At 52.0% G+C, this 19,760-nt stretch overlaps 5 non-coding genes across 5 annotated transcripts; 2 read left to right on the forward strand and 3 right to left on the reverse strand.

Annotated features, from left to right (window-relative positions):
- Nucleotides 1-449: 449 nt before the first annotated feature.
- On the forward strand, nt 450-521 carry TRNAA-AGC (transfer RNA alanine (anticodon AGC)). Its single transcript has one exon. It is a non-coding gene; the product is annotated as a tRNA-Ala (tRNA).
- A 2,401-nt stretch (nt 522-2,922) lies between these two features.
- On the reverse strand, nt 2,923-2,994 carry TRNAA-UGC (transfer RNA alanine (anticodon UGC)). Its single transcript has one exon. It is a non-coding gene; the product is annotated as a tRNA-Ala (tRNA).
- A 4,175-nt stretch (nt 2,995-7,169) lies between these two features.
- On the forward strand, nt 7,170-7,241 carry TRNAA-UGC (transfer RNA alanine (anticodon UGC)). The gene has a single exon. It is a non-coding gene; the product is annotated as a tRNA-Ala (tRNA).
- Nucleotides 7,242-10,627: 3,386 nt separating this feature from the next.
- Nucleotides 10,628-10,701, reverse strand: TRNAT-CGU (transfer RNA threonine (anticodon CGU)). Its single transcript has one exon. It is a non-coding gene; the product is annotated as a tRNA-Thr (tRNA).
- A 7,207-nt stretch (nt 10,702-17,908) lies between these two features.
- TRNAA-AGC (transfer RNA alanine (anticodon AGC)) lies at nt 17,909-17,980 on the reverse strand. The gene has a single exon. It is a non-coding gene; the product is annotated as a tRNA-Ala (tRNA).
- Nucleotides 17,981-19,760: the final 1,780 nt, after the last annotated feature.

Raw genomic sequence — 19,760 nt, forward strand, 5'->3', positions numbered from 1 at the left:
GAGGGTCTCGGACCCCCGGAGGCGGGAGGCGCTACGCGCCCCCTGGGCTCCCCCCGCCACACGCCCCCGCTGCGCGCGCGCCTCCCTCCCCCTCCCCGGGCTGTCCCCCACCCCGCGCCCCCGCCCCCCCCCCCCCCCCCCGCTGCGCCGCACCTGCTGCGGCCTCTGGGGGCGGGGTTGGGGGAAGGAGCGCAGAGCACTGGAAATGAAGCTGGGAAGAGCGAGAGAAGACTGACCGTCTCTTTTCAGCTTCCTCCTTCGTTTGGAATCTCATTTTGTGCTTTTGAGGGTTTTTTTTGTTTGTTTTGTGTTTTGAAACCGCTTCCCAGCCTGTTTCGCAGACGAGGCAGCTCGCACCGCGCGCTCCCTGCAGGTTACCAAATCTTTAGGAGACCAGGAAGTAATGATTATAAATCACGACAGGAATCCAAAGTGGCGCACTCACAGTCGGGGGTGTAGCTCAGTGGTAGAGCGCGTGCTTAGCATGTACGAGGTCCCGGGTTCAATCCCCGGCACCTCCAGCAGTTTTGAGGGGTCGTGCTGGCACCTCCAGCAGTTTTGAGGGGTCGTGCTCGTGGTCAGAACACCTGCCTGGCGTTTCCCCCGCTAGACCCGGTACCCTCTACCGTTTTCCACCCGGGCGCCCTGCGGTCAGGACCCCCGATTCCTGCCCCACACGCGCTCTGAACCCCCACTTTCTGTCCCACACGCGCTCTGGACCCCCGATTCCTGCCCCACACGTGCCCTGGACCCCTGATTTCTGTCCCACACGCGCTCTGAACCCCCACTTTCTGTCCCACACGCGTCCTGGACTCCCGATTCCTGTCCCACATGCGCCCTGGACCCCCGATTCCTGTCCCACACGCGCCTTGGACCCCCGATTCCTGTCCCGATTCCTGTCCCACACGCTCCCTGGACCCTGTGCAGCAGATGTAAACAGCTCTTGTTCCAGAAAACTTCAATCAAAGTAAATGACCTGTCAGGCTCATTGTAGACATAAATTTGACTAAAGGACCACTTCCACTGCCCCCAGACAAGCATCCCACAAGTAAATCTGCATCGCTTAACCAATTCCAAAATGACAACTGATTTGCCCAGGCCACAGCTAGTGTGAAATAATAGTTGAATACATAGTATAAGACGGGGGGGGGGGGGGGGGAATTGCCATCACTGTTAAACTGATTCATTTCTAGGGATTATTTTTCATCCTGGAAAATAATTCTGGGTAATATGTGTTGTTCAGAGATTGTTACGATCTGTATCACTATTTTAGTCTCTTTAAGGTATTTTGTGGTCAAACAGATTTAAAGTTGTTTATGATTCGGCACGGATGTCCATTAACATCACTACTATTTAACGCTATGATGAAGGTATAAATCAAGGCCTTCAGATATGGGAAGAATAGAGGATTCGGCATTGAATAGAGACAAAGTTATCTTTCTAGGTCTTGGTAGTATTATACATCCGGAAATCACCTTTCTCTACAAATAGAGAATTTAGAGAAACTGGTTGTAAAATCAACACACACACACACACACACACACACACACACACTAGTTCTTTGGAGGTTTTTGGATAACAGCTCATTCTCTTGAACGCTGACAAATGAAGGGAGAGAATCAAGCATTTATGGATAATATGGAATGTTTTTAGGAGATACATATAGTTGGTAAGGGAAAGATTTTCTCCATTGAAGAATCACAGCTAATAAATGCAGGAGGAAGAATTAAAACCACAGTCAACATTTTACTACTGATATTGCTGTAATGCATCCAAGTTGCGATCATCGATGGTGGCTACAACCATGGGGAGAAATTGGACGGGGAAACCTAGAACGGATGGAACAGGTGGACATCGCCTGAAACCAACGATTAATTCCATGAGGCTAGAAGTGAGACGGTTACACATCCACCTCCAAATGCTGTAAAACAGAACACGCCCAACCCCACCAATGAAATACTGGCGTTAAAAGATTACTGCTTTCTCCAAGCAGATGGAGCCAGTAACACATTACAGTAAGTATTGGGAATGCCAGAAGATGGGTTTTTTAAGTTTTATGTATTTATTTTGAGGGAGACAGAGACAGCACAAGTGGGGAAAGGGCAGAGAGAGAGAGAGAGGGAGGGAGAGAATCCCAAGCAGGCTCTGCGATGCCTGCGCAGAGCCCGATATGGGGCTTTATCTCCAAAATGGATGTCCCCAAATGGACCTCAGTGGCATAGCAATTATTTTTTTAAACGTTTTATTTATTTATTTTGAGAGAGAGAGCACACGCACATGCATGTGGGGGAGGGGCATAGGGAGAGGGAGAAAGAGAATCCCAAGCAGGCTCCACCCCATCAGCGCAGAGCCCCAGGGGAGGCTCCACTAACTCAGAGATCATGACCTGCGCTGAAATCCAGAGTCCCCAACGGACACCTAGGCGCCCCAACGGCATATTAATTACTTTTAATTGGAGCTACTTGGGAAACAGCAGGTTCAAGGACATCACACCCTCCTCTGTGCCCTGGAAGCAGGAAATAAACTTTCCATACGAAAGGGAGTTTCCTGTACTAAGAAGTAAAAGACATCCTTATCACCAGAGACGCGGGTTGTAAAATTGAGACAGCTGTATAAGCTCGTTACTTTTTCAGTAAATCTACCTCAGGCCAAATTCCGCTTAAAATCCCTTACTAATCAAAGTCCCCAAAACGTCTGTTTGCTCCGTCCTGTCATTTCCTCACGAATTCATCTTCTCTCTGCCTAAGTGCTTCTCAGTCTCACTATTAAGCCTCTTTTCACCCTGGTAACCTGTGTCAAGCCAATTTAATCCTTAGTCCAGTAAGAATTCCGGATGGAAGAAAACTCCTTTCTCTCAGTCACTTCAATATTTGAAGAGGGGCCTGCCAAGGGCTAAATAAGCGAACTGGAGCCTCTATAAAGTGGAGATGCCGGGGATCGAACCCGGGGCCTCATACATGCAAAGCATGCGCTCTACCACTGAGCTACATCCCCACCACGAAGACCGCTCCCTTCTCCTTCGTTGCTGACCCAGGTCCTCCCTCATGCACAGAAACACCATCAGGTGGATCTAACAAGCGCTTATTACCTAACGCGTCAGAGTGCCCCGCGCTCCCCTTTAATGCGCGTTTTATATTTGCAGATCTGTGTTATTTGGTTACGTTTGCCTGCTTCCCCCCTAGGGTGATGTCAGAAGGGCAGAGCCCTGGGTGTCCTTCCCCATCACCCTACCTCCAGCCGGCGGCACCGAGCCTGGCACGCAGCAGCCCCTCAGTAAAGGGTGGCGAGGGATGCCGGAGAGGTGACCTCTGTCCAGGGTTCGTGTCGCAGCGTAGAGAACCGTGCGATGAAGTGCGCGGGGGAGAGGCGGATTGTATCTCGTTCAGGGCAGCGGGGCGGGCGCTCCGGCCCACACCGGACGAGCAAGCGTACCGCGCACCCTTGAGGAGACACCGGACCCCTGAACAAAGGCCCGTTTGCGCTCGCAGCGGTGGGCGGCGACGCTTCTCGATTTCGGCCGAAGTTCTGCGCGCAGGTGGCGCGTGGACGCCCCAGGTGAGCCCCCGCAGCGGTCCGCCCAGGGTCTGGGCAGGTGCGGCTCTGAAACGCACTCGTGGGTTTCACCTAGCGCATCCTCTGCAAAGATGCGCGGGAGAAATGAGACCCGGGCGGCCGCTGGGTAGGGGTGCTCTGGGCTCGCGGGGGCCGACCCCCGGGGGGTTCCCCGCCCAGACACCTGCATGCGTCCTGCTCGTCAGCCAGCGCAGCACGGCCCTTGCCGCCCGCTCCCAGGGCTGCGATTTCGGCCTTCAGGTTCACGCCGCGCGGCCCACCACCCGGCCTCTGCCTTACGCGGGGCTCGGCGGGGACTCCCCGGGGTCGCTCCCAGCGTTCGTAGTCAGGTCACATTTTCAGCCCGTGCCCCGGTCTGCCTCACACTTCCTCGTCTTCCCTCAGGCCTTTCCTTCTGGCAGATTCCTTGGCCTTTACCGGCTTTACTGCCGCGGGCGGGCGGCTCCTCGGTGTTTGGAGCGAGCCGGGCTCTGTGACCAGTCCGGCTGCTCCCGGTGACCCCGAAGCCCTGGAACTCTCCCAGAAAATGCCCACAGCGGCGATGGTGCCCTGCGCGTCCCGAAAACGCACCCGGGCACGGCCGAGTTGGGGAGGGAAGGACAGTGGACGTACAGCCAGAGAAGGAAAGGTAAATTGGAACCGGGAAGGGAGACACAAACATAAACACAAGTGTCTAAAAACAAGCAATGAAGCCAACGGTTCTACCCCCGCAGGACGCGAGGCCCTCGGCGAGCCTCGACGTCTCACCGCAAGCCTCCAGGAGAGCCGTGCCAACCACTTCCCGACCGACGTGCGCAAAGAACCCGACTTCCTGCGGGAGCGTGGTGTCCCTTCGCTCTGCCGACTGCAGTTCGCGCCAGCCCCCAGCTGTCCCCAAGCTTCTCTTGGTCCCGGACCTCACCTGCCCGCCACCCACCTGCAGACCCCGCCGGGGGAGTGGTTCCTGTGCAGACCAACCTGTGCACAGCACCACCGTCGCGTGCACACCACCGTCGCGTGGACACCACCACCCCATGCACACTCCGTGCACACCACCGTCGCGTGCACACCACCACCCGTGCACACCACCACCCCATGCACACCACCACCGCGTTCACACCACCACCCCGTGCACACCACCACCCTGCGCACACCACCACTCCGTGCACACCACCACCCTGCGCACACCACCACTCCGTGAACACCACCACCCGTGCACACCACCACCGCGTTCACACCACCACCCCGTGCACACCACCACCCTGCGCACACCACCACTCCGTGCACACCACCACCCTGCGCACACCACCACTCCGTGAACACCACCACCCGTGCACACCACCACCGCGTTCACACCACCACCCCGTGCACACCACCACCGCGTTCACACCACCACCCCGTGCACACCACCACCCTGCGCACACCACCACTCCGTGCACACCACCACCCTGTGCACACCACCACTCCGTGAACACCACCACCCCGTGCACACCACCACCCCGTGCACATCACTACCTCGTGCACACTACCACCGTCGCGTGCACACCACCACCCCATGCACACTCCGTGCACACCACCACCCTGTGCACACTACCACCGTCGCGTACACACCACCACCCCGTGCACACCACCACCTCGTGCACACCACCACCTCGTGCACACCACCACCCCATGCACACTCCGTGCACACCACCCATACACCACCACCCCGTGCACACCACCACCTCGTGCACACTACCACCGTCGCGTGCACACCACCACCCCATGCACACTCCGTGCACACCACCACCCCGTGCACACCACCACCACCAGCCCCCTCCTCCGGGACCCCGGGAAAGCCCCCGCCCCGCCCCCTGACTCATTTGCAGGTTTGCGCCGGTGGGATTTTAGCCAGAATGAAGGTTCGGTGCGGGAGAAGGAGCCTGAGACACCTGCCGCCTGGTGCGGGAGGGCGGCGCGCGCGAGCGGCCGGGCGCAGGTGCGCAGGTGGCGGGTGGAGCCGCGGGCCCCTCTCCCCCAGCCTGGGGCAGGGCCAGGGGCCGTAGCGAGGGGGCTGGCGGCCGGTCTAGTGAGGAGGGAACGAGACTCGTGTGCCACGACTCCTGCGTGGTCCCCGGACGGTCAACGTGGCCAGATTCTTAGCGATTCGGCCTCGGGGGTTTTGGAGGCTCAGCCCGCGGACTGCGCTGACCGGCGGGGGAGGTGCTAACCTCTATGCCCCTGAATCCCGTCCGTGGTGGGATCATGGGGTGCAACTGTTGCCCCGGAACAGGAGTTTATCATTTTGGTCATAATTGCCCTGGGTGCGGGCCGGCACCGCGATTCGATGCTTGAGTCCAGTCCTGGACAGGGCGGTCTGCCCTCCTGCCCTCGCTCCCTCCCACGTGACGTTCGATGCAGGCCTGAGGTCCTCGGTTCATCCCTGGTCTGTCCACGCACGGGACCTCTACACCTGTAGACGCGCTTTCTTTCGGCCTTTTGCCGTTCTTAATCTGCCTTCGCTCGTCTTTATCTTCCTCTTCTCTTCGAATGGCCAGTGGACAGATGATCTGATGTTCAAGGGCTTTCCAACATCGAGAGAAAGGTCTGATATGGTTTGTACGTCAGTGCACAATTCATTAAGCTTTAAAAATTAACATTTGTAAATATTCACACTATTTTCACAGTGTATTAAAAACATAAATTCAAAACTTAGATTTCCCTTACACACAAATATTTATAAAAACTCAGGCCTTATGTTAAATTGTTTAATCTGTAAATGTTGGACGCACCTTAGTCCTGCAGTGTTGTTGGAAAATGATGTAGTGAGGTAGCATTCTGCACAGCAGACTGTTCAAAAACTCTGTACAAAAACTCTGTTCCTGAGTTTTTGCATGTATCAGCATCACCTCCGGGTCCTGTCAGGACAAGGGTTGCTGGGCCCCCATGCCTCAAGTTCTGGACTCACCGAGATGGGGCCTGAGAATTTGCACTTTTAGCAAGATCTCAGGTGATGCTGCTGCTGCGGATACAAAGACCATGCTTTGAGAGCCGTTGCCTCACCCTAAAACCCTTTCTACAGTATGAAAACCTGGATTTATGTTTGAATCTTCAGGGTCTTTCTTACACTTTTTATTCCACAGGATACAGGTTTACTCACCCAGTCTACGAAGTGGGCTCTTCCTTCTTGGGCCGAGATTTACACACACTGTGGACAATTCCAAGCCTAGAACCTGAGATTGAGTGGACCCTGCAAGATGACTCTGTCTCTGTCCTGTACCCAGGACTTTGTCCGTCCATCACGACATTCCCCAGGGGGTTGCTGTAGCTGTCTGTGGGTCTAGTTTTTCTCATGCCAGCCTTTCCAAAAGCCTCATGATCTGAATGACATATTCTTGGTCATTGTTAGGATAAAACCCGAATTTCTACCTGCTTGTTTTGAGCTGGGCCTGGGCAGATTAAGGTGAATCTAAAGCCTTTAGTGATATTGATTTACAAACATTTTCTTTCTGACATTCAAGACCTGTAAAATTCATATAATTCTTGCACAACAAAGTATAGCGACATACATTTTACAGAAAACTTGATGTATATTCATAAAGAAAGGTATTTTTGTGCCCCATAAACTCCGCAGTTCTGGGGATGTAGCTCAGTGGTAGAGCGCATGCTTTGCATGTATGAGGTCCTGGGTTCGATCCCCAGCATCTCCAGTCTCTTGCCGCTTGTGGCACGCCTTTTTAAAATGCTACATCTTGAACCAGATGTCTGTGGCTTTTAGCCCTTTTGACACTTTTGAGCAATTTACACTGGAAGCAACTAAGTCAGGTTTCACTCTGGCTGGAAAGCCAAATATGCTGCTGAAGAAAATACTCGACTTGCTCTGCCAAGGGCACAGACTGATGTTCTGTTCCCCTTGAACAAGGAGCAGAGGCGAGGGTAAGGAGAGATTAAGCTGAGACGATGGACTGGTTATTTCCACTTCTGCAACTTTGCTTTGTCAGCAACTTTTTGAACTTTGTCATAAGTGCCTCTACCGTTCATAACCAAAGAAATCCTTTACGTCTCATTCTTTCTGTTTTAGAGGAGATCACATCTAAAGCCAGCCGCTGACTAGGAAGTCCACCACTGGTATAAATGGGGTAAACACATGACTAATTTCTAATGAGTTGGTTGCTGGAAGCTGAGAATGTAACAAGGAGAAATTGTAGGTCAAGAACAGTCTTCAGGTACAAGAGGAAAGAGAGACTTGGTTAGAAATCCATGCAGAGAGCAAAGGGTTTTATTAGCTTCTCCTTGGTTCTTTTTGTAAACCAGAAAAAACTGCTATTACCAATTATCATCAGGGACATAGGCCAACAGTGTCCTCTAAAAACATAGGCTAAGAAAATTTGTTCTTGGAAATCATGTCAGTAACAATAGAGTATCCTTATTATCTAACTGATGTGGCTTAAATGACTTTGGCTTTGACAAAAATTTTGCTATGACTTTGACATAGAAACTTAGACTCTATTTCCAACCGCTTTCCAGAGTTTCAGTAAGGATTTTCAGGAACATCTTCTAAAATTTATGATAGCTGTATAGTTTTCTTTATTACTTTTTTAGAGAGAGAGCAAGCACATGCCAGTGGGGGCAGAGAAGCAGAAGGAGAGAGAGAGAGTCCTAAGCAGGCTCCACACTCAGCATGGGGCCTCATCCCACAACCCTGGGATCATGGCCTGAGCTGAACTCAAGAGTCGGTCGCTCAGCAGACTGAGCCACCCAGATGCCCCTCTAACTCTGTAGTTTTAAGAAAACAGGATGTGAGTCCAATTCTCAGGCCTGCCTGATGCTGCCACTTTATATACAGTCCTGCTTTGCTTTGATTCTATAAAACACTGTTTCGATTATATTATACTATATTGTATTATTATATTTAAAACTTAAACTCGCCCCCCCCACCAAATCCTATAATGACGATGCCTCTTGCTTCATTTGGCCGAAGTCTGTACTTCTGTTTGCATTTCCCCCATTGCCTGAGCAAGGATTAAGTTCATCTTTTATGTGTGAAGATTCAGCAATTGTAATTTATTTAACATTTTCTAATACAGAAGCGAAAAAATTGATATGGCAAGGCTAAGAAACAGAGACTGGTCTTTAAATAAAGTAAAAATTAATGTTCTTGAACTTTCTATAGGGAAAGCCTATTTAAGACACCAAAAAAAAAAAAAACCCTACATAAATAAAAATATTGATTCACTTGCCTGGTCATATTTAATATAAAGACACTTGTGGTTGCCATCCACAAGCCAAGGGGAAAGGCTTTGGAGAACGACCCAACCAACACCCGATTGCAGACTACTTTCCTCAAGAACTGTGAGAAAAAAAATTCCCGTTATTTAAGCCATCGTGTCTGTGGGGCTTTGTGACGGCAGCCCTAGAAAGCTGACACAATTCTAAATGCACCCAGGAGGCAGTGCTATTGTTACTGTCTTCACACCCCAGGGATAAAAGGAGAGTGTACATTTGTTGGATACGTATTGGCATTCAGCATGCATTCGTACTTTCTTCTGGTGGACAGTCTTTACTGGAGGGCTTGGAAAGCTACAAAGGATATGTCCCATACCCCCCTTGCACCTAGGGATCTTGATACAAATGATATTAAAACAACTATTAGGCACACTTCTCTGAGGTTTACAAAACAGGATATTATCCTGCTCATTTTGGCCACTTTCTGCTGGCAAGCCAGACTGTGGACACATGCTTTCTCTGTAGCAATGTTACAAGCCCAGCCTCTGTAGAACAGGAGAGAGAGCGGTGACAGAGTCAATGCCATCGTCCACGTTCCAATGTGCAGTCACAGCTCCTGAGTTTGGGAAGGGTTCTCCTTCCCAAAGGAGTTTGGGAAGGCGGTCTCCTAAGCTTAACCCCATGGTTCGCAGACATGGTGGCATGTCCACGAGCTCAGCAATGTTATCACTAGCTTCCCTTGTAAAGCAGTTCTATAGATATGTGTATCCTTGTAATCAGGGGAAAGCACAAACACAGTCTTGTGGATATTTCTTGGACTCTTACTTGAAGGTCCAGTCTGAAGTCTGTCTCTCAATCACTTCTGCTGACTTTATACTAATCCAGTTTCCTGTTTTTAAATCCTTCCTGCATAAGACATTTAGAGTGCTTCCTGTTTACTACACTCAACTCTGAATTGTGCTTCAGGTTAAGAAATATCAAAATAAATACTGATAGTAATGGGCTATATATAACCTATTGGATACAATAACAACCTGTGAATCCGTACAAATAAATAAGTCAATGAAGAAGAAAGAAATCGTCTTCTTCTTATACTAAGAAGTCAAATTATAAATATAGAAAGAATGACGGGTTTAGAAAATCACCATTTGGAAATCATTACATTAATAATTGATTTAGGCAAGAATCATCGAGTGATAAATTAAATAGGTAAAAGTTGAATGAGAACAGTACCTTTACATAGTCTCAAAGCATGTCCTCAAAAGATACTTATTAATTGCAAAAAAAAATAAAAAGTAGTTACGGAGAAATCTGGAAGACATCATCATAAGCAAGTGACCAACATTAACATCAGCAAGAACGGGACAATATGGGACAGTTGACATTCTATGTCCATTGATGTGATGCACTGAAAAAGATACATCAGTTGTATTCCTGCCCAAAATACAGAGCCTAAATTAATTGTGAAGAGGCCGCAGACTAACCCAAATTATGCAGTATGTTACAACATAATTGCTCTGTACTCTTCGAAAATGGCCATGTCAGAAAAAGAAAGCCCACAGGTTAAAGATGAAAGAGAACGACAAACGAGTTCAGTACATAATCAAAGATTTTTGCTAAAAAGGGCATCATGGGGGGAGGAGGACTGACATCCGCAACATGTCAGAGTTGGACCCTCCTTCCCCCAACAAGCGCACTATTCAGCAACAAGTCACTAATCCCTTCCTGAGAAATCAGGAACTATTGGAAAGGCTCCCGCACGCAAGACTGTAAACCAGATTAGAGCTCCAAACAGTAGATTTGAGATTGAGATTAGAGATGATTTCAGACTAAAAAATTGGAGTAAATGGCCAAGACAAAAAAGCTTTGCAGGCCCCGCTGGGAGTCGAACCCAGGATCTCCTGTTTACGAGACAGGCGCTTTAGCCAACTAAGCCACAGAGCCAGCTGCGCGGCGGGCGGAGGGACTTTGGTGATCAAATCGCGGTGCATTAGGGAGAAAGCCACTTCCGCCAGGTTCCTGCGCTCGCCCTAGCGGAGGAGGTCGCGCTCGCATGGGCGGGGGCTCGCGCGGGACACCCGGGAGCTCGGACTGGAACCGGCACGACAGCACGCATGCGCGCACCCTCCCCGTGCCGGGGAAAAAGCCTGGACCAGCCTCGCGGCGGGAAAGCCGGGAGCCGAGCTGAGTGTTGTGCGCGGGAAGGGGCTCGTCCGCGTGACGTCACACCGATCGCGGTCTTCGGGAACCTTCCGGTGAGAGGCCGGGTGAGGGGCCGGCTCCTCCCTCGAAGCAGGTGGGTGCGGCTTCCATCCCGGCGCGCAGAGGACCGCGCGCTGCGCTCGGACAACCGAGGCGAACCGAAACCAGCCGGGCGCCTAAAGGTTCCGGACGGCTCTGCCCGAGCAAGTAGCAGAGGGAGCAAGGCGGCTGCTCCGGGGTCGCCGCCCCGTCCCGCGCCGCCCGGTGCCGCAGCCCCGCAGCCCCGCCCTCGCGGGCTCGAGCCCACCAGCGCCCCGCCGGCCGCGGCAGGTGCACAGGGGGAAGCGAAGTTTGCGGCGGCGGCGGAGGAAATTCCTCTTCGCTTTGGTGTTTCCAGAGGCTGCCCTTCTGTACTTTCCTCGTGGACTCTCAGCTCGTGGCGGCTAAACAAGCATCAGCTGACTGTGTAAATAAACATCACACAACCAAGCATTCGTCCTTAAACCGTCAAGGACTGCACCCAGGTTTTCTGCCTTTAATGAGAAGAAAGTGCTACCAGGGAGGGGAGTGAAGTCGCCGGTTTAGAAGGCGACGCTGCACGTCCGCCCAGCTCCCGCTGCCCGGTTAAAATGCAAGACCGAGGACTCCTGAATTCTGTATCCATCCAAGCAAGGCTAGAAGGAATTCTGCATGAGGAGGCCCTCGAATCGCAAAGTCGTTTTAAATTCCTTTCTTGAATCAAATGTGCTGGCCTTGCCATTTTCTATTCCACTCACAGTGTTTTGGTAGAGAGTGTAAACACATGTCTGCGAACCAGATGATCACTTTTCAACTTAGTCTGTTCGCAAACTTCTGTGGCTAGGACGGTGTTTACTGTGTACTCCAGATACTGTGGGTTTACTGAGTGTGGAAACCAGCACCCCAAGTCATAATTGGGCCAGGGACCCCGGCATTTCTGAATTCTAATTAGCTGCATTGTTTATGATAAGGACTGACTAAATTTCAGTCACAAAAGTGCAATTGGGGGGCAGCTGGGTGGCTCAGTCGTTGGGCATCAGAGTCTTGATTTAGGCTCAGGTCATGATCCAGGGTCGTGGGTTTGAGCCCCCTCCGCCCCCCCCCCCCCCCGACATGAGCTCTGTGCTGAGCGTGGAACCTGCTTAGGATCCTCTCTCTTTCTCTCTCTCTCTCTCCCTCTGCCCCTCCCCTGTTTGTGCCCCCCTTTCTAAAATAAAAAAATAATTTTAAAAAAGTTCAATTGGAATGTCAACATTTTCAGTGAAGTATGGCCAACAAGAGTGGTACTACTGAGAACCTAGCATGTGTCCGGTGCTGAAATGACTTCTGTGGTTACAACTAGGTACAAGATGGCCACAGATGGGAGGAAAGGAAAGGAGAAATGTTACTGAACATTGTAAGTGTTACAATAAAAGAAATACAAGATAACAGATGAACGCCTAACAGGGCCCGCAACATAGTTAAGTACATAGTACTCCCTATGTACATGGCTCAGTACATTTTCTTGGTCATTGCTCTTTAATTTATTAGATTTTTCTTCTAGAAAAAAAATTATGTGTGTGTATAAATGATACAGGTAGCACTTGAAAACATCTGTAATACTTTCAAGTTAATCCCAGGCATTTAACCAAAATAGGAATCTGTGCTGAGGTGCAATGAAATAAACCTGACCAAGGTCCAGTGGTGGGAAGGTCTGGAAGGCACTTTAAATAAAATTATCATGAAAGCAAAAAGAGGCAGAAGCTGGGGAACCTATTCCAGCGAGGGTCTTCCAGAAGTAGACTTGCACAGGGAAAGGACTGTGAGTGAACTGAAAGAGCAAACACCATGAGACTGTGGGCCCATTTGATGTAAAATTGCTTGACTAACATTAGACGCAAAATAGCTACATAAGGGAGCACAGATACTGGAGCCTGGAGATTTTTCGTGATTGCAGTGATTTCTCATGACCCTCTGAATGCTTTCTCTGTTGAGAATAGGGTGAGTTGATGTACCACTAGCTAACAGGTGTTATCAGTGGAACTACGTCCCCCTAAACATCCATATGTTGACATTCTAACCCCCAGGCCTGCAGAATGGGATATAACTAGTGAAGATAAAGTCACCCTGGAGTAGGGTGGGGCTCTCTGATATATTATATATGTACTATGGGTCCATATATACCCCTGTCCTTGTACAAGGGGAGATTTGGAGGCAGACATGCACACGTGTGAACATGAACACCAGCATCTGGGTGATGCATCCACAAGACAAAGAAGATTCCAGCAAACCACTAAAAGCTGGGGGTGGGGGGAGCATAGAGCAGGAGAAACGACCCCGCCTGCACCTTGATCTTGGATGTGTAGCCTCTAGAACTGCCAGGTAATAGACTTCTATTGTTTCAGCCACATAGTTTGTGTTATTTGGTTATAGCTGTCCTAGGCATCCTCCTCTGAGGAAGAACTAAGTTTTTTCCTGTGTTTTGCCCCAACCTTAACTGAAATACATTTATTTTAAAAGGGAACTACTGAATAAGGGGGAATGGGAGGAAAGTGCAAGAGGTTCCTATGTCCTAACTAAAAAGCTGGACAAAAATTCAAGTTCAAAAGCAAAAAGAAAAGGAAAGTAAAAAAGGAAGGAGAAAGGAAGGAAAGAAGCAAGGAAGAGGAAGGGAGGGAAGGAATAAAGGAAGGAAGGGAAGGAAGGAAGGGAAGGAGGGAAGTAGGCGGGGAAGGAAGGAAGGAAAGAAGGAAGGAAAAAGGGAGGGAAGGAAGGGAAGAGGGAGGGAAGAGGAGGGAGGAATGAGAGGGAATGAAGGGAGGGAGGGAGGAAGGGAAGGGAGGGAGGAGGGAGGGATAGAGGAAAGGAGAAAGGAAGGAAAATGAAAGGAAAGAAGGAAGGAGGGAGGAGGAAGGAGGGAAAGGGTGGGAGGAAGGGAGGGAGGGGAGGAAAGAAGGAGGGAGGGAGGGAGGGAGAAAGAAAGGAAGGCAGTCAGGCAAGCACAAACAGAAATATATGTCTGATCAGTGATCAGGTCCAAAGTTCCAGAAAACAACCAGAGGTGGGGAGACGTGGAAAGAAATATGGGGCACTCAGAATTGGAACCCCTGATGTGTTGGGAAGGGGACAGCTTCAGCCTGGGAAGGAAAAGTTAAGAACAGGGATACCATGGAGGCTTGGGGGAGAAGGATCAAATGGGGGTAACCAGGTAAGGGGCCATTACAGGGGGAGCAAAAGCAAAGACTGAGTGAGGAGCACACAGGGGCCAGAGCCTCCAAGGGGGGTTGAGGGGGGAGGCGAAAGAGCGGGGAATGTGGGGAGCATGGGTGAGTGAGATCTGGGACGGAGGTGGCGGGCAATCCGCACCAGGATACGTGGGGGTGCAGGAAAAGGCACTTTGAAGAAGACAGGAGAGGTGCAGGCAGTGCAGAGGGCAGAGTGGGCTGTTAGGGGGTCAGTACAACAGGCTTCTAGTGTAAGGTGTAGACTGCAAGGGTCCACATGGAGAGAGGAAGGGAAACGAAAAGGTAGGGGTCCATCATTTTCCTAGAAAAAGAAAGATTTGGATAATGAGTTTATGAGGTCTATTGTAACATTCTCTGTATTAATATCTTAAATATCTCATAATTAATTTTAATAACAGAATGTTTTGCATAAACTTTCACATGATCACATTAGAAGAAGAATATGGAAGTAGAGCTGGAGGCCAGCGCACCTGCAAACTCCGAGCATGAGCCTGGTTGCTTTACACGTAGTAGAGCCTCTTCCATAATCAAGTGTTGCTACCATTTCTAGACTTCCAAGTCTATGAATCCAATGCCCGAGGAAAGTAGCGAAGGGTAGAGAAATGGTCTTTGTCCCTAAGTGGCTCCATTTAGATACAAAACAATGTATCCGTGGGCCACCATACTGTGGCTTTCCTAGAACACACGCCATTCTTCCTCAAAGTGATTCCTATTTCTTCACAAAGGTAGGGATCGTTGCTTCCCTGGAGCATTGGCAGACTTTTGTTAGATAAAATTTACACAAGAGAATGCCAGGACCTAAGAACAAAGTGTGACAGTTTAATTTTATGTGTCAACTCGGCTAGGCTGTGGTGCCCGGCTGTCCGGTCAGAACCCAGTCTCGTTGTGGCTGTGAACATGTTTTTTTTAGACGCGATTAACATTTATATTAGTAGACCTTGAGTGAAGCAGATTACCCTCCCTAAGGTGGGTAGGCTTCATCCAAACACCTGAAGGCCTTAAGAGTAGTTCCCCCAAGGAGGACACATTCGGCTTCTGGACTGCCTCTGCACTCAAGACTGCCCCGTCAACCCTTGCCAGACTTTTCAGCCTGCCCTGCAGATTTCAGACTTGCCGGCTCCCACAGCTGAGTGAGCCAGTTCCTTAAAATAAGTCTCTCCCTCTCTCTGTCTCTGTCTCTCTGTCTCTACACACACACACACACACACACACACACACACACACACAGCACTGGCATATTTCTCTGGAGAACACGGACTAGCTCACCAAGTAAGAAGATGTTCAATTGCTAAGAGAAAACACCTGTACAGCTCCCAGGAGACCAGCAAGACCTTCGGGCTCAAGGAACTCCTAGCTCTTAAACCTGACCCCAGGCTGAGTGTTTAAACTCTCCCAGATTTGCTGCATTCTGCTGACATCCTGGTGCCCGGCATGCAGTCTGGTTCTATGTAAATGTCTGCATGAGAAGTGCAGTTGGCTTGTCTCCTCATCTGGTTTGTCCTCTCTTCGTACCTGAAGACCCAATACAGGCAGGAAAGAAAAGAGATTAGCCTTCTGTGCTATCTACATACCTGGACATATCTTACTTTCAATTACCAAGAGGCCCATGGTCACAATTTAAGATTAAACTGTGCGAGGATCGCCCAGTACTCCCATGCAGGTCGGCTATGTCTCATTCTCCTTGAAATGAAAAGAATAAGGTGTATTTCTTTTTCATGAAACGACCTAGGTTCACCTCTAATTTTCTCTGGCCACAAGACTGTAGAAACTGCTAAATGGAGTCAAACTCAGTGTGGGCTCAGAGAAATTTCATTGTTCCTAAATAAAAGGAGTTCTTAGCCTTTTCAATGCTAAGGAATAAAGATCAGCAAATCGCATTTTCCCCAGATGTCAGCTCTGCTCCTTTCTGTGTTCTTAGAAAATAGCTGCATTGCTTTCTATCTTTGCTCCTCTTAATATTCTTTGGGCCAAAAGAAAAAAAAAACTACAAAAAAAAAAATGAGATCTGGCTTTATGTGATTAAAACAGTCATCTCTTGAAATATTGTTAAAGACATTATTATCTTCCTATCAGGGAGCCAGAATCACATGACACATTAAAACAAGCCCTCCTTTATGAAGACATAGCCCCAAGTTACCAATATCAACCCCCGCATTCCAGGAGTCATTTTATTTCAGGAAACTTGTAAGTCTATATCAGAGTCTCTTAGATCACTGAGAGATACCTCCAAATTTAAATCTGGGGGAGGAGAGTTTAGGGTATATGCCTTCTGTTCCAGATGGCCCTCAATTATTAGATGATCTCCTTTCTTCCCAATGACCAGCTTTGCAAGCTAGGGACCTCAGGGGGAGAGAGGGGGAGAGGGGAGAGACCGAGAGAGAGGTGGAGGGGGGAAGAGGGAAGGAAGGAGAAAAAAAGAGAAGAAAGAGAGGGAGAGAGGAGAGAGAGAGGAGGGGAGAGGGAGAAAGTGACAGAGATGTGTGGAAGAGGGAGACAAAGGGAGGGGGAGAGAGAGGGAAGGAGGGTGGGGGAGAGGGAGAGAGAGCCCTCTTCTCTCTACTTAATGGAAATGAACGTGAAGAATTTAAGTTCCATCCGATTGGTGGCCTCCAGCTGCCCCTGATGTGGCCAGCCTGGGGACTGCTCAGATATCTGCGACCATCTGAGTGGCCAGTGGCGTCTCTCGATTAGTTTAGCCTAACTGAGAAAGGAAAAAACCTGCAGACGACCTGCCTTATCCCTCATCCCACCTTTGAGGGCATTTGGAGAGAATTTCAGTAGACACCATTGGACTCAGGGGGCCAGCCATGGTGACAGACGGGGACATTAAGGTCTGACATAAAGGATGCTGGCCACGGTCACAGTTTAGGCCGGGCTCCTGCACTGCTAGCAATCTGGGACGTTCAGGGTCGTGTCTGCGGTCCCTGGGACTCTAGGGAGGCCTGCCTGGGGGTGGGGGGGAGCGAAGCCACAGAAAACCGTTCCCTAAACCCCCTGCTGGCAGAGGTGACAGAGGGTCCCAGGTGGAGAGGTGGAGGCTGAGGCACGAGGGACAGGACGCCGCGTTCGGAGACCCGGCAGACCCGGCGGTGGACGGTCCTCACCCGCAGGCGCCGCGTCTACGGGCATAGATTCTCCGGGTTGAGTCTGCAACCTGCACACCCGGTCCGCGCAGAGCACACCCGGACCCAGCCCTCCCGGGGTCGCACCCGGGGGCGAGAGGCGGGGCTGGGGAGGAGGGGGGAGGGCCTCCCACGCGCGTCCGCACCCCCACCCCGGGGAGGGAACCCCTCTCCCTGTCGCGCGTCCGCACCGCCCCACCTGGGGGAGGGACCCTCCTCCCTGTCGCGCGTCCGCACCCCACCCCCACCCCGGGGAGCCTCTGGCGGCCACGGCCTGGAAACTCAGCGAAGATAACGGATTCATCCGCAAACCTTCTGGTGCAGACTTTTCACGGACAAACGTCACCAAGTCACCAAGGCTTTCTTCCTGCATGGGCGGGGGAGGGAGGGGGGAGCCGCTCCTGATTCGCTTCGTGGGCAAGCGCGGCCAGGCACGCAGTGGAGACGGTGGAGGGGTTCCGTGGACAGCCCCGCACACCGCTGCCGCGGGGGATGGGAGGGGGGTAAGATTAATCGGCTTCTGCGGGGATGGACCCGGGCCGGAAGCAAGAAGGAAGCCGTGTCCCCTACGAGGGGACAAAAGGCTGGAGATGCTGGGGATCGAACCCGGGACCTCATGCATGCTAAGCATGCGCTCTACCACTGAGCTACATCCCCACCGCGAAAGAGCCAGCTTTTCCAAACTGTCTTCACGGAACGATACAAATTTACCCCCTTCACACTCTACATGCGTGTGTGGTTCGGGGAACTCGGGTTTCCATCTCTGTCTACGGAAACCCACTGCCCAGGAACCCTGACCTGCAAGCCGTCCCCGCAGTAACCGCGGGGACACGCGTATGGGGAACCTGTAAGAAACACGCTCCCACAGCTTCCCCCCGTCAGTGCCTCGCTCTTCCCTCTGGAGGCACGTGGGCCAAGGACAGGTGCTTCAGGGAAAGAAAAACCGCTTTGCCAACGGGACCCTCCAAACTGTCCCCGATTCTCCCCCCCACTTCTGCACCCCGCCCCCGGGCTCCAGAAACAGCCCTGCACCTCATTCCCGGGCTTCAGAAACTGCTCTGCGCCCCGTCCCGGGCTTCAGAAACCTCACTGCATCCCATCCCCGGGCTCCAGAAACCGCCCTGCACCCCATCCCATGATCCAAAACAGCCCTGCACCCCATCCCCAGGCTCCAGAACCGCCCTGCACCTCGTCCCCAGGCCTGCACCCCATTCCGGGGCTCCAGAAACCTCCTCGCACCCCGTCCCCGGGCTCCAGGAACTTCCCCGCACCCCATTCCCGGGATCCAGAAACAGCCCTGCACCCCTTTCTCAGGCTTCAGAAACCTCCCTGCACCCCGTCCCCAGGCTCCAGGAACCTCCCTGCACCCCATTCCTGGGCTTCAGAAAGCGCTCTGCATCCTGTCCCAGGCTTCAGAAACCTCCCTGCACCCCATCCCCGGGCTCCAAAAACGCCCTGCACCGCATCCCGGGATCCAGAAATTGCTCTGCACCCCGTTCCGGGCTCCAGAAACCGTCCTGCACCTCGTCCCCGGGCTCCAGAAACCTCCCTGCACCCCGTCCTGGGCTCCAGATCGCCCTGCACCCCATCCCGGGATCTAGAAATCGCCCTGCTCCCCATTCCCGGGATCCAGAAATCGCTCTGCACCCTGTCCCCGGCTCCAGAAACCGCCCTGCATCCGGTCCCCGGGCTCCAGGAACTTCCCTGCACCCCGTTCTCGGGATCCAGACACAGCCTTGCACCCCATTCCCGGGCTTCAGAAACCTCCCTGCACCCCGTCCCCGGGCTCCAGGAACCTCCCTGCACCCCATTCCCCGGATCCAGAAACAGCCTTGCACCCCATCCCAGGATCCAGAAATCGCCCCGCACCCCGTTCCCGGGATCCAGAAATAGCCCTTCACCCCGTCCCCGGGCTCCAGCAATCGCCCTGTACCCTATTCCCGGGATCCAGAAACAGCCCCCCACCTTTCCTTGGAAAACTGGGGCCGGTGGAGGGAACTCTGTCACAAGAACGATCTGCTTCCTCTCCCCTCGACTTGGGGAGCCAAAGGGCGGAGATGTAGAGTGCTGCCCACGGCTCGTGGCCCCCATTTTATCCAAAGAATGCAACCCAAATTCGGAGACTGGGAGTTCTGCGTCTTTGAAACAAAGGGCCTGGAAGGAGGTGAGAGAGGCGATACCGTGGAGGGCTTCCGTGGGGCTTTATTTGCTACACAGACGTGGTTCTCGGCCATCGGGGCCCCTTTCTCCCCAAGGGTTGCGAGCCTAGGCTTGGCGCCCGAGTGCGCGCACCCGGTGACCCAAGAGCAAATCTGGAAGGACGGAGGGGATGCGGGGAGAAAGGAGCGCAGAGCTGAGGCTGCCGCGCGCAGAGGCGCGGACGTGTGAGCGGCTCGGAGGGGCCGGCTGCGCGCAGCTAGACCCCTGGCCCGCGCCC

The sequence above is a fragment of the Acinonyx jubatus genome, chromosome B2 (genome assembly GCF_027475565.1).
Source record: "Acinonyx jubatus isolate Ajub_Pintada_27869175 chromosome B2, VMU_Ajub_asm_v1.0, whole genome shotgun sequence".
Taxonomy (NCBI): domain Eukaryota; kingdom Metazoa; phylum Chordata; class Mammalia; order Carnivora; family Felidae; genus Acinonyx; species Acinonyx jubatus.